Below are 10,874 nucleotides of genomic sequence, written 5' to 3'. Positions count from 1 at the left end.
CTCTACCTCCAGACAAGGTACCACTGAATCTGCCTGAATTACGGGGTCTCGTAACCGACCCATAACCACCTCCCTATGATAGAACCATCTCAACTCTGCGGGCCACATTGGCTGCCTCCTGAAAGGTGATCTCACTCCCGACCTCCTTGGCCATCTAAAGACGAATCGGCTGAATAAGACCATAAATAAACCTCCTCACTCTCTCTCTCTCTCTCTCTCTCTCTCTCTCGGTGGGAAGTATGACAAGAGCATGGCGAGCTAGATCGATGAACCTGGTCTCATATTGGGTGACCATTATGGAACCCTGCTGGAGGCGCTCAAACTGCCTCCGAAAGGCCTCTCTCTGAGTCATGGGGAGAAACTTCTCCAAAAACAACACTATGAACTGCTCCCAAGTCAAAGATGGCGAACTGCTGGTCTAGCTAAATAACCCCTCCACCAAGTCTTGGCGGATCCAGAAAGATGAAAGGTAGCAAAATCAACTCCATTGGTCTCAACAATCCCTATGTTCCAAAAAACCTCATGGATACTGTCTAGATAATCTTGGGGATCCTCAGTACATGCACAACTGAATGTAGAAGTGAAGAGCTTGGTGAACCTATCCAGCCTCCACAAAGCATCGGTGGACATAGCAGCTTCATCGCCGGTCTAAGCTATTACACCCGGCTGAACTGCCACAGCTGGTTGACCCGCTGGAACTTGAACCTGGGGAGCTACCTGCTCCGGAGTGCACATAGCAGGAGTTTGAGGCCCTCCTCCAGCCTGAGAAGTGGCTGGTGCTATGGGAAGCAAACCCGCTCGGGTAACAATCTCCATGAGGCCCACCAATCGGACCAGAGCGTCCTAAAGAATTAGGGTGGCAATGAACCCCTCTAGGACATAAACTGGGCCTAGTAGAACTGCTGGGGCTAGAACCTCTTCCTCAAAATCAACCTGAGGCTCCGCCACTGGTGCTGCTGCTCGGGGCTGAGCTTTGCCCCTACCTCAGCCTCTAGCACGGCCTCGGCCTCGCCCTCTAACCCTAGTGGGAGCTGCTACTAGGGGCTCGGGATGCTGAGCGATAGATGAGGAAGTGCGTGTTCTCGCCATTTGCGAAAGAACAAATGTGAGATTTTCCTAACTCTGTAGCATCTGGGGATAAATACAGATGTCTCCGTACCAATCCCTCAGACTCTACAGAGCTTGTCCGTGAGTAGTGAGACCTATGTAACCTAGTGCTCTGATACCAACTTGTCACGACCCGGATCTCCCACCCTCGGGAGTCGTGATGGTGCCTACTAATGATAGCTAGGCAAGCCAATCCTTAACTGCTTACATCATTATCAAATTACTTCGTTTAACAATTATCAGTGATAGCATGAAAATAGCGGAATTAAATAAATAAGCGGAAGACCTAAATTAAATAAGCTAAACAATGATGCGAAAGTCAACATATACCTCTACCCAAGAACTGGTGTCATATCACTCAGGAACTACTAAGAGTACTAAATACAACCGTTTGAAAGAAATATACACTGTTTGTCTCAAATACATGAGATAATAGAATAAAATAAAAGATAGAGGAGACGTCGGGCATGCGGACACCTGCAAGGCTACATCGGTGTCTCGGTGGACTGAAGGCTGACTCCCGCGCTACTGCTGCTCTCCAATACCTAGATCTGTGCAAAGATCACAGAGTGTAGTATCAGCACAACCGACCCCATGTGACGGTAAGTGCCTAGCCCAACCTCGACGAAGTAGTGACGAGGCTAGGAACAGACTACCAAATAACTTGTGCAGTTCAAATATCCATATGTACAGCGGAAAAGAAATACATGAAACAATCAATCAATGTGGGAAGGGGAAACATGTTGTGGGGAGGTAATAGTTCCAAATAGAAAACCTCAATAAAATAAAGAACACAACAAATCCAGAATATCAACAAGAATCAAAATTCAACGATTTGCACGGCATCACCCTTCGTGTTTTTACTCTCGTCCTCACCCAAATAATATTTATAATAAAAATGTGCACGACATCACCCTTCGTGCTCTTACTCTCATTCTCACCAAATTAATCGTATCATAATAATGTGCACGATATCAACCTTCGTGCTTTTACTCTCTTTCCTCACCATATAGTCAATGAATATTGGTACGGAATGGTACATCGTACGACACAACATCACCCTGCGTGCTTTACACTCTTTCCTCACAATAGCAAACAATGCACGGCATCACCCTTCGTGCTTTTAACGCTCTTCCTCACCCAAACAACAATCACAAACAAAGGGGCGAGGGAGTAAATAAATAATAATAGAAATCCCAGCAAGGGAACACAATTAAACAGTTAAATCCCGGCAAGGGAACAATATTAATAATCTCAGCATCCCAGAAAGGGAGATAATCAACAAAGCAACAAACATCCCGGCAAGGGAACAATTCAATAACTCTTTCTCTTTCTTTCACTTTTACTTCTCAACTCACTTTACCACTTGAGCCAACTCTCCAAAGGGTTCAATTATCTCATATACTTTCACAATTCGTATTATAACTCGAGCCAATGCTCCTCGAAGTTCAAAGATCACAATTCTTTCACATGCTTTTTACAACATATAAAATCATCATTAAAGCATGAAAGATACGAAAAAATCAGAATATCCACAATATAAAGACTCGCGGTTATGCTATACACCAACGTACAGATACTCGTCACCATGCCTATACGTCGTACTCGACAATTAGCACGTAGCAAATAAGACTCAACTCCTAATCTCTCAAGCTAAGGTTAGACCAAACACTTACCTCAAACTTCCACGGCCAAATCAATCCTTAATTACTACCTTTCCTCTCTAATTTGGCTCCCAATCGATTGTATCTATACAATAATGACTTCAATACATCAATAAATGCTAAACAATGCGAACCCAATGCCTAATATAGCTTTCCAAGCATTCTTCCCAAAATCCCAAAAATCAACCCCGGGCCCGCTTGGTCAAAACACGAGGTTCAGACCAAAATCAAATCACGCATTCACCCACTAGCCCAGATATATAATTTGTTTTCAAATTCGACCCCAAAACGAGGTCTAAATCAAGAAAAATCAAAAAGCCCTAACTCTACCCAAATCCCTAATTTCTACCCTTAATCACATGTTTTAGGCCTAGAATTTCAATAGATGTTGATTGAAAATGAAGAAAACGAGTTAAAGATTGCTAACCCACGAGTTAATGGTGAAAAGATTCTTCAAAAGTTGCCCTAGAACTTTGGAGAAGAAGAAGTTTGTGAAGTTTTGTGAAAATCCCGTAATGGTTCTGTTTTGGGGTTTTAAAATAACTAGGCAAAATTGCCCTTCGCGTTCGTGATGGGCAACTCGTGTTCACGATGGGTCAGGACTGAACACCTTCATGTTCGCGACAATGGGCTCGCGTTCACGATGCTTTAGCACCTCGAGCCCTAACATTCACGGTCCAGTGGCCGCGTTTGCGTAGAACAAACGGGTGGCCCCTCCCCCTGCACCCTACGCATTCGCAAGTGGAAGGACGCGTTCGCGAAGGGTCTCCCCCCTATTGATACCCAATTTTTTATTAGGTATTTTTGTACAAAAAATACTTCCAAAATAGCATGTATGTGCATATATAAGCACACCCAAGAGTTTTAGTATTTTTTAATGATTTTTAAACCGATTTACTACCTATTTTAATACCACAAAATCCAATAATTATTCTCAAAATTACCATTTTTGGGGGAATAACTTATTTCATTCCCGTATTTATACCAAAATATAATTAAGGTAATTTTTGCATATTTTTAAAAAATTTATTTGCCATTTTTAAGCTAATTGCATGTAATTGCAATTATGGCCTATTTTATGATTAATAGCATTTTATAATTATAAAACTGGTTCCAATATTTTTAAATTGATATTTGTATAGTATTTGTCTGCTCAGTATTTTAATTTACTTTTTAAATCATTATTACTATTTTTATAAAATAAAAAGGGGAAAATTGGCTATTTAACACTTAGCCTATTTCTATTTCAATAACAGCCTTTTCTCCCTTTCAATTGTAGCCTCAATTGGACCAATTCCGCCCCAAATTAAATGACCCAATTCCCATTTCGACCCGACCCCTTAGCCCAATTTTTAAACCAGTTCGGTTTTCTTTAAATCCTAGCCATTGATCGTTTTGATCAATGGCTGTAGTTTAGGCTTTCCTTTTTTAATCACCTAACACCCCTAACCCTACTTCATTTGCATAGAGACGCCGCATCTAACTCTCTCCGTCTCCCTCAAATCCTCTCTAACCTCTCTGAAACCATAATCACCTCCCACCTTATCTCACCTCGTTTCTACCGGAATCCATGGTATCTCCTGCCATACATGGCCTTTACTCACCCTCTCTCATGCCCAAGCCTAAGTTGCACGAAGTCTGGAGGCTTGACCTCGATGGTCCTCTCTCAGATCCGTAGATCTATGGTTTTCCGGCCATGCTCCAGCATATTCAAGCGCTGGAAGCTCTATTCCTGACCGTTTCGACTCAGGATCTGATCTTGTTCTTCCAAGCCTTTCTCACTTCTAGGATTTCTCTGAAACCCTAAACCATTCGAGGTTCTTTCACTGTTATTTGTTTAGATATGTGCTATGTCTGTGCTTTTCATGACGATTTGAGTGTTTTCCCCAAATTTCCTTCTCAAAAAGCGTTCGATTTCAAATTAGGGTTTCTGAAGGTCTTTTGATTCTTGCTGTTCTTTTCTTTTAGATGTTCGACTGTATTATGCTCATATGTTTTCCTTCTCTATTACGCATGTATTGTCTTCTTTTTTTTCTCCTTTCTTTTATATGTGTGCTCACATGATTAATCCATGTTAAATTTTCCTCACTCTTCTACCATGTGTGTTTACTACCGAGCTTCTTGACTTTTGCTTTTCTGAACTCTGTTTGTGTTCTTGTTAAGTATGTTTCATCTATTCTGGACTTGTCTGAGCTCCGGGTTTCCATAACGTGTCCTTTTATGCTCTCAAATCGATTTTCTTTCTCTGATTGTTTCAAACCTGCTATAGTGGTCTATTTGTTCCTCATGAGACTCCTTGAGTCTGTTCACTTGCCTTCTCGTTTATGTGTTTGATTCAATTCGAAACCCTAGATTTTGGGGGTTTCTTCGATAAATTGGATTAGGGTTCCACTTTGGGACCCTGAACTGTCAAAGTCACCATGAATCTATGACTAAACTCGTATTCTTTTGTTTGTGATCCTAAACCCTTCAATGCTAGACTGTTCTGTTTGAATTGTTTGCTTTATATGTGAGAAACCCCTCTTTCAAGATTTTTGATGATTGCTTGATTGATTTTGGACCCCTTTGATAGGGTCTTGATTGATTGCCCTTAATTTCCTTTTGTTTGATCCCTTCTCTCCCTATTCCTGACTGGGTTCATTCGAATCAAATCTGTTTACTTTGATTTTGTTAACTGTCTGATTGATTCACTTTCCTTTCTCTTTACAAATCAAGTACTATTGAGACCTTTCCTTAAATATACTTCATGTATTTTCCCTTCTTAGGCTACTATGAAAGATTTTACTCAAATTTCCTTTCCTTGTTTACATTTTTTCGTCTGAAATTAAATTTCTTGGCTGAAGGGAGAATATTTGAGACTGATTTTTAAAAGGTTTTCTTACCTTTCTTGCTTGCTTCTCTACACTATAAGAGGGGGATGCCCTTATGCACTTTAGATAATCAATTGGACACGATCAATTCTGATCACTTCTCACTCTCAAATACACTTAGAATTTTCGTAAGAGCTCGAGTTCTTTGAACTCACAAGCATAAAGTGTTCTTCTCTGATTGTGGCTTTGCTTGAAAAAATCTTGCTTTTCTGTGCTTACTTTTCTGCAACTGGTATGTTCTTATGTTCAAGTCCTGTCTCTTCCCCTTATGTGTTTATTCTATAGTTCATCTCTTACTGTTTACATGTTGTGATTTTCTGCAAGTTTGTTTATTTCATCGTTCCTGCTCTTATATGAATCCCAAACCCTAAGCCCCCCTATGTGGTTGAGTTATGGTTCAGAAACATGGCAATACTTGATATTATTGTCCATGGACATGAACTGGACCCTCTTGAGTCCTAAACTCTTTCAATTCTCATCCCCATTCCCCTTTACATGTATGTCGAGTTTGAGACTTTGGTCTGATAGTGTCCTAATCACTGTCCAGGCCCTAGTCTAACCTTCAATAGGTCTTTACTCATAATTGATTGGCCGACAGGCTGGTCAGGGGTTTGCCAGCCTAGCATATGGATGGGCATGACCACCAGCCTACCTTGGCATTCCCTAATTCCCCTCTATTGCACCTACACCTATTCTTAGAACCTTAAGTTTTGCCCCTCTCTTTTGAGCCTTGCTTTGGGACCTCGAGTTCCCTCTGAACTTGGACACTTGAGGGCTGGCCCTTCCATAATGCACTTTAATTCAATTTCTAATTAATATCTTGGGTGTAAGCACTGCCTGGAGTTCTTGAAACTCCTTGGATCTCTGAAACACCCTAGATAAGAGAAGGCTTTGGAAATCTGGATCTCAGAAGTGGTTCAATCTCATATTGTTAGATACTAAGTCTAAATTAGGCTGCTCGGATGTAGCTGTAATTTCTGATGTATCCTTATTTCTGCCTTATTTTTTCGGTCTGTAATAATTTGTATAAACCCGGGGACCTAGTGAAAAGGGGAAGAGATTTACTTTTATGCACAAAATAGTAGAAACCATGCCTATAGGATTTAACTTTTTGATTTCTGCAACTATGCATATAGATACCATGCCTATACGGATTTGCATTTCTGCATTAGGCAAACCATTAGGTTTAGTGATAAATCAGCATACAGATATCATGCTTATAAGGATGTTAACGTTTGAAAGGTATTAAAATCAGTAACTCATAGAGATCATGCCTATAGGAACTTCAAATCAGAATTGTTTCACTCGTCTAAAAACAGTACTGACCCTTTTGCTAAACAAGTGAATTTCTGCACGTTTGCTGAACCCTTAAAACTTTTCTTGCAACCAAATCAGTTCGTATTTTCTGAAAAACTTACTGCTTTCCTGATAATTTAACAAACATTTTTTTTCAAATCAATCTGAATTCACTCCTTTATATTTATCTGATAACCTTTGAATCGGTCTGCAATTCAGTTCTTTTGTTAGAACTAGACAACTCTTTTTCTTAAACAAGATGTTTTTCTGGGACTCGTTTTAAACCATTTTCTTCATATTAAGTCTGCAATATTTTCTGAAACTTATCTCGTTCTGCAACACCTTTACAATCAGTAGTTTTGTCCTACACTTAATGTAAAGTTGAATAATTAAAGTAGCTCAGTCTTTGACAACTGCATTCGAGTGAGCCTAATGCAGATTTCCTGTCTAAAAGTATGTGTTCAATCAGTCCGATTATCGCTTTAAATTTTTAAGACCAAACCAGTATATGCAAGACATGCTAAACTCTATGGCTTATCTGATTTAAGGAGGTTTACTTGAGCCTTACTTGCTTATCTGCCTCCACTTTTGCTTGTATTATGTGTTTTGATTGACGCCTTAGTATTTTGTCCTTTGAAACTCTCAAAAGGCCCTAAATCCCTTTCCGTTTAGGATTAGTAGTCCTAAATGTCTCCAGGATTGATAGGATTGGGACGGGTAATAGCATGCAATAAGGAACAATACCATTTCGCGCTTTAACATCTTAACGGGGTGGGGAAGGTAGATATGGATATGATGACCGATGTGCTAATATCACGTGCGACCCCTCTTTTGAGGAGTGATCACTAGGTATTGCATTGAAGTGATCCATATTAATTATAAACTTAGGACCCCCTCCCTTTATTTGCTTTCATCTCTTCTTGTAAAACTATTCAAATCTTTTTTCATAAATTTCTGCCCTCTCTATTTACCTTCAAAAGTTTTCAACCTAATTGCAATGTTATATGCGAATCCTTATTTGAACCTTGATTGTTTACTTGTAAAGTCACAATTGTAACATGGCCGGGAACCACACTAGTGGATCTTAAGGGGTGCCTAACACCTACCCCTCAGGATAATTTCTAGCCCTTACCCTAATCTCTGGTCTCTTCATCTCGAACCCTTCTTAAAGTGTCCTAATGCACTATAATCATTAGGTGGCGACTCTTCAACTTCTAAACTCAATTCTCTAAAGGGAATAGAGTTGTCCTCCCAATGTCGTATACCCGATTTCGACCCGTTAGAAAAAGGGGGCGTCGACAGCATGGAGACTCTGCTGGGGAGCTTCTTTAGGCTTTTACCATTGCATGTTGCTTGTGACTTTACTATCTCATTAATTGCTTTATTTAGTGTCTTTTATTCTTTCACTACAAAACTGACTTGGCTCTTCATGTCTTTTCTTTCCTTTAACTACTTTCCTTTACTGCTTTATTTCAATACTGTTGTAATTACTGCAATTATTGTAATCATTTATCTTATGAACGTGGAAATACATGTCAATTTGTTTCATTCTTGTAAACTTCATCTTCAACATCATATTCCACCCGTGACAAACAAATACCATAGCAACGCTTATAATGAGTGAGTGCGCTCTTCCAATATTATCACCTTTTAAATTCGGTAAAGGCATATTTGCGGTAAAACCAGTCAATCAGCGGTGCAGTCGATGGTTCCGTGCCTTTCCCTCTTGAATTGTCCGCTCAAGGGTACCTGTCTAATACCCCAATAGAAACCTTACTCTATTCAATTGTACATGCATCATGGTCAAACCTAGTCGAGTCAGTTATGTTGTCCGCATAATGACTTATTAAGATAGCCTTGTCCAAAGTCCATCGGGTTTCCTTGAAACCCAAACGGACACCTACACGTTCTGTGCATTTATTTGGAAAACTAAATTCTTTTTATGCTGATTATTAGTATTAAATAGTCGAGTCCAGTGGGGGTGAGGTCTCAACCCTTTTGTTTTGCAGAAAATGAATGACAAAGTTCCTAACTTCGGTATGGTAAACATACCTTCACTCTTGCAGACTTGGTGGAGAAAACCTCCCACCGAGCAACCAAATCAACGAATGGAAAGAGAGAGTCACCAGGGCTAGTGAGAAGCTAGAATACCTAGAGTACAGCTTGCTGGAATTGGAAGGGAAAGTGAGGAAAGAGTCATAGACTGTCAAAATGCTGAGGAAGGCAAAGGAGAACGTCTGGCGATAGCATTTTTACTGGAAAATCTGCGCGAGCTGGAGGACTTGATCAACGAGAACATTCAACCTGAAGAAGGTCCTTCTGGGACCAAGTAGTTAGGAGACTTTCTTTTTCGCTTTTAATGTAATAAGGCCAATGGCCATTAGTGACATTTTTACTTTCCGTTATTTTATGTGTCGTTTTGGGATTCGTCTTATTTTTGTCAAAAAAATGAGGCATTTAGAATTATAAGTTCTCCAAATTAATTTGTCGCTAGGCCTACCTCGGGCACAACGAGGCACCAAAATTAGGACACGATTTATATTCTTGCACAATATGTTTAAATATTGCAACATTTTTCCTCATAATCTGCACTAACTTGTTACCTCTTTTGTTTTTATTTTCTTTTATTATTCCCCTCCCCAAAGGTTAGTTCGTGCATTCTGGCACCATCATCATACAGTATGAGATCCAAGGGACCTCCAACTCCTCCTCCTCCGAGTCCCATCCGGAACAAGAACAAAGGTAGAATGGGAGATTCAAGCGCCAGAAAGGAAATTGAAAGAATTGAGATTCCTCAGGGTACCCCGGTTGCTAAGGAAACTGTTGCCCAACTTGAGCAGAAACTATTCAAGTTCCAAGAAGAACTGGATCAGGTTTGGAACTTGGCAAATTTATCATTCACTCTCACCACTCCTGATGTCAACTTTCCAAATGCTCAAAATCCCGCACCTCCACAGAACACCCCACAACCATAGATGCAACCTGCTCATGCTCAACATTGCAACACATGCCACACACCACTACCCATTCCTGAACCACTGAACACCACAAATGACCACCCCCACAACACTCCCATCTACGTAGATACCATACCCCACTACACTCAACCAATCTCAAGTGCACCTGAGTTTGATGACAAGGACTCTCTTATCAGAACTTGGCAGTAGAACTCAAGAAGTTGACTAGCCGAGTCCAGGGCATTGAAGGAAACAAAGGCATAAAGGGGCTGAATTATGAGGACCTCTGCAGTCAGCTAGATGTTGAACTTCCGAAAGGATACAAACCTCCCAAGTTCGAAATGTTCGATGGCACGGAAGATCCCAGAGTCCATTTGAGGACATATTGTGATAAGCTGGTCGGAGTCGGAAGGAATGAGAAAATCCGTATGAAACTCTTCATGAGAAGCCGAAGGGGGATGCTTTATCCTGGTACATCAGTTAAGACCCCAAGAAATGGACAAGCTGGGTAGGTATGGCATCAGATTTCATGGATAGGTTCCGATTCAATACAGAGAATGCACCGGATGTATTCTACATCCAGAATCTGAAGAAGAAGCCTACCGAGACATTCCGCGATTATGCTACTCGTTGGAGATCAGAGGCTGCTAAGGTCAGGCCGGCCTTAGAAGAGGAACAGATGAACAGATTCTTCGTCCGGGCTCAAGACCCATAATATTATGAGAGGTTGATGCTGATCGAGGGCCAAAAATTCTCCGATATCACCAAGCTGGGAGAAAGAATTGAAGAAGGCATTAAGAATGGTATGGTTACTAATCTTGAAGCATTGCAGGACACTAACAAGGCTTTACAGTCTGGTGGCACGTCCAAGAAGAAGGACGTCATTGCCGCGATGGTCGCACAGGGACCCAAATCACCACTAAAATACCACACCTACCCGTCACCTCCACTTACATATCAACCTATCCCGAATTACCAAG

The sequence above is a fragment of the Nicotiana sylvestris genome, chromosome 9, assembly GCF_000393655.2.
Source record: "Nicotiana sylvestris chromosome 9, ASM39365v2, whole genome shotgun sequence".
Lineage (NCBI taxonomy): Eukaryota > Viridiplantae > Streptophyta > Magnoliopsida > Solanales > Solanaceae > Nicotiana > Nicotiana sylvestris.
Note: the sequence above shows the minus strand (reverse complement) of the source record.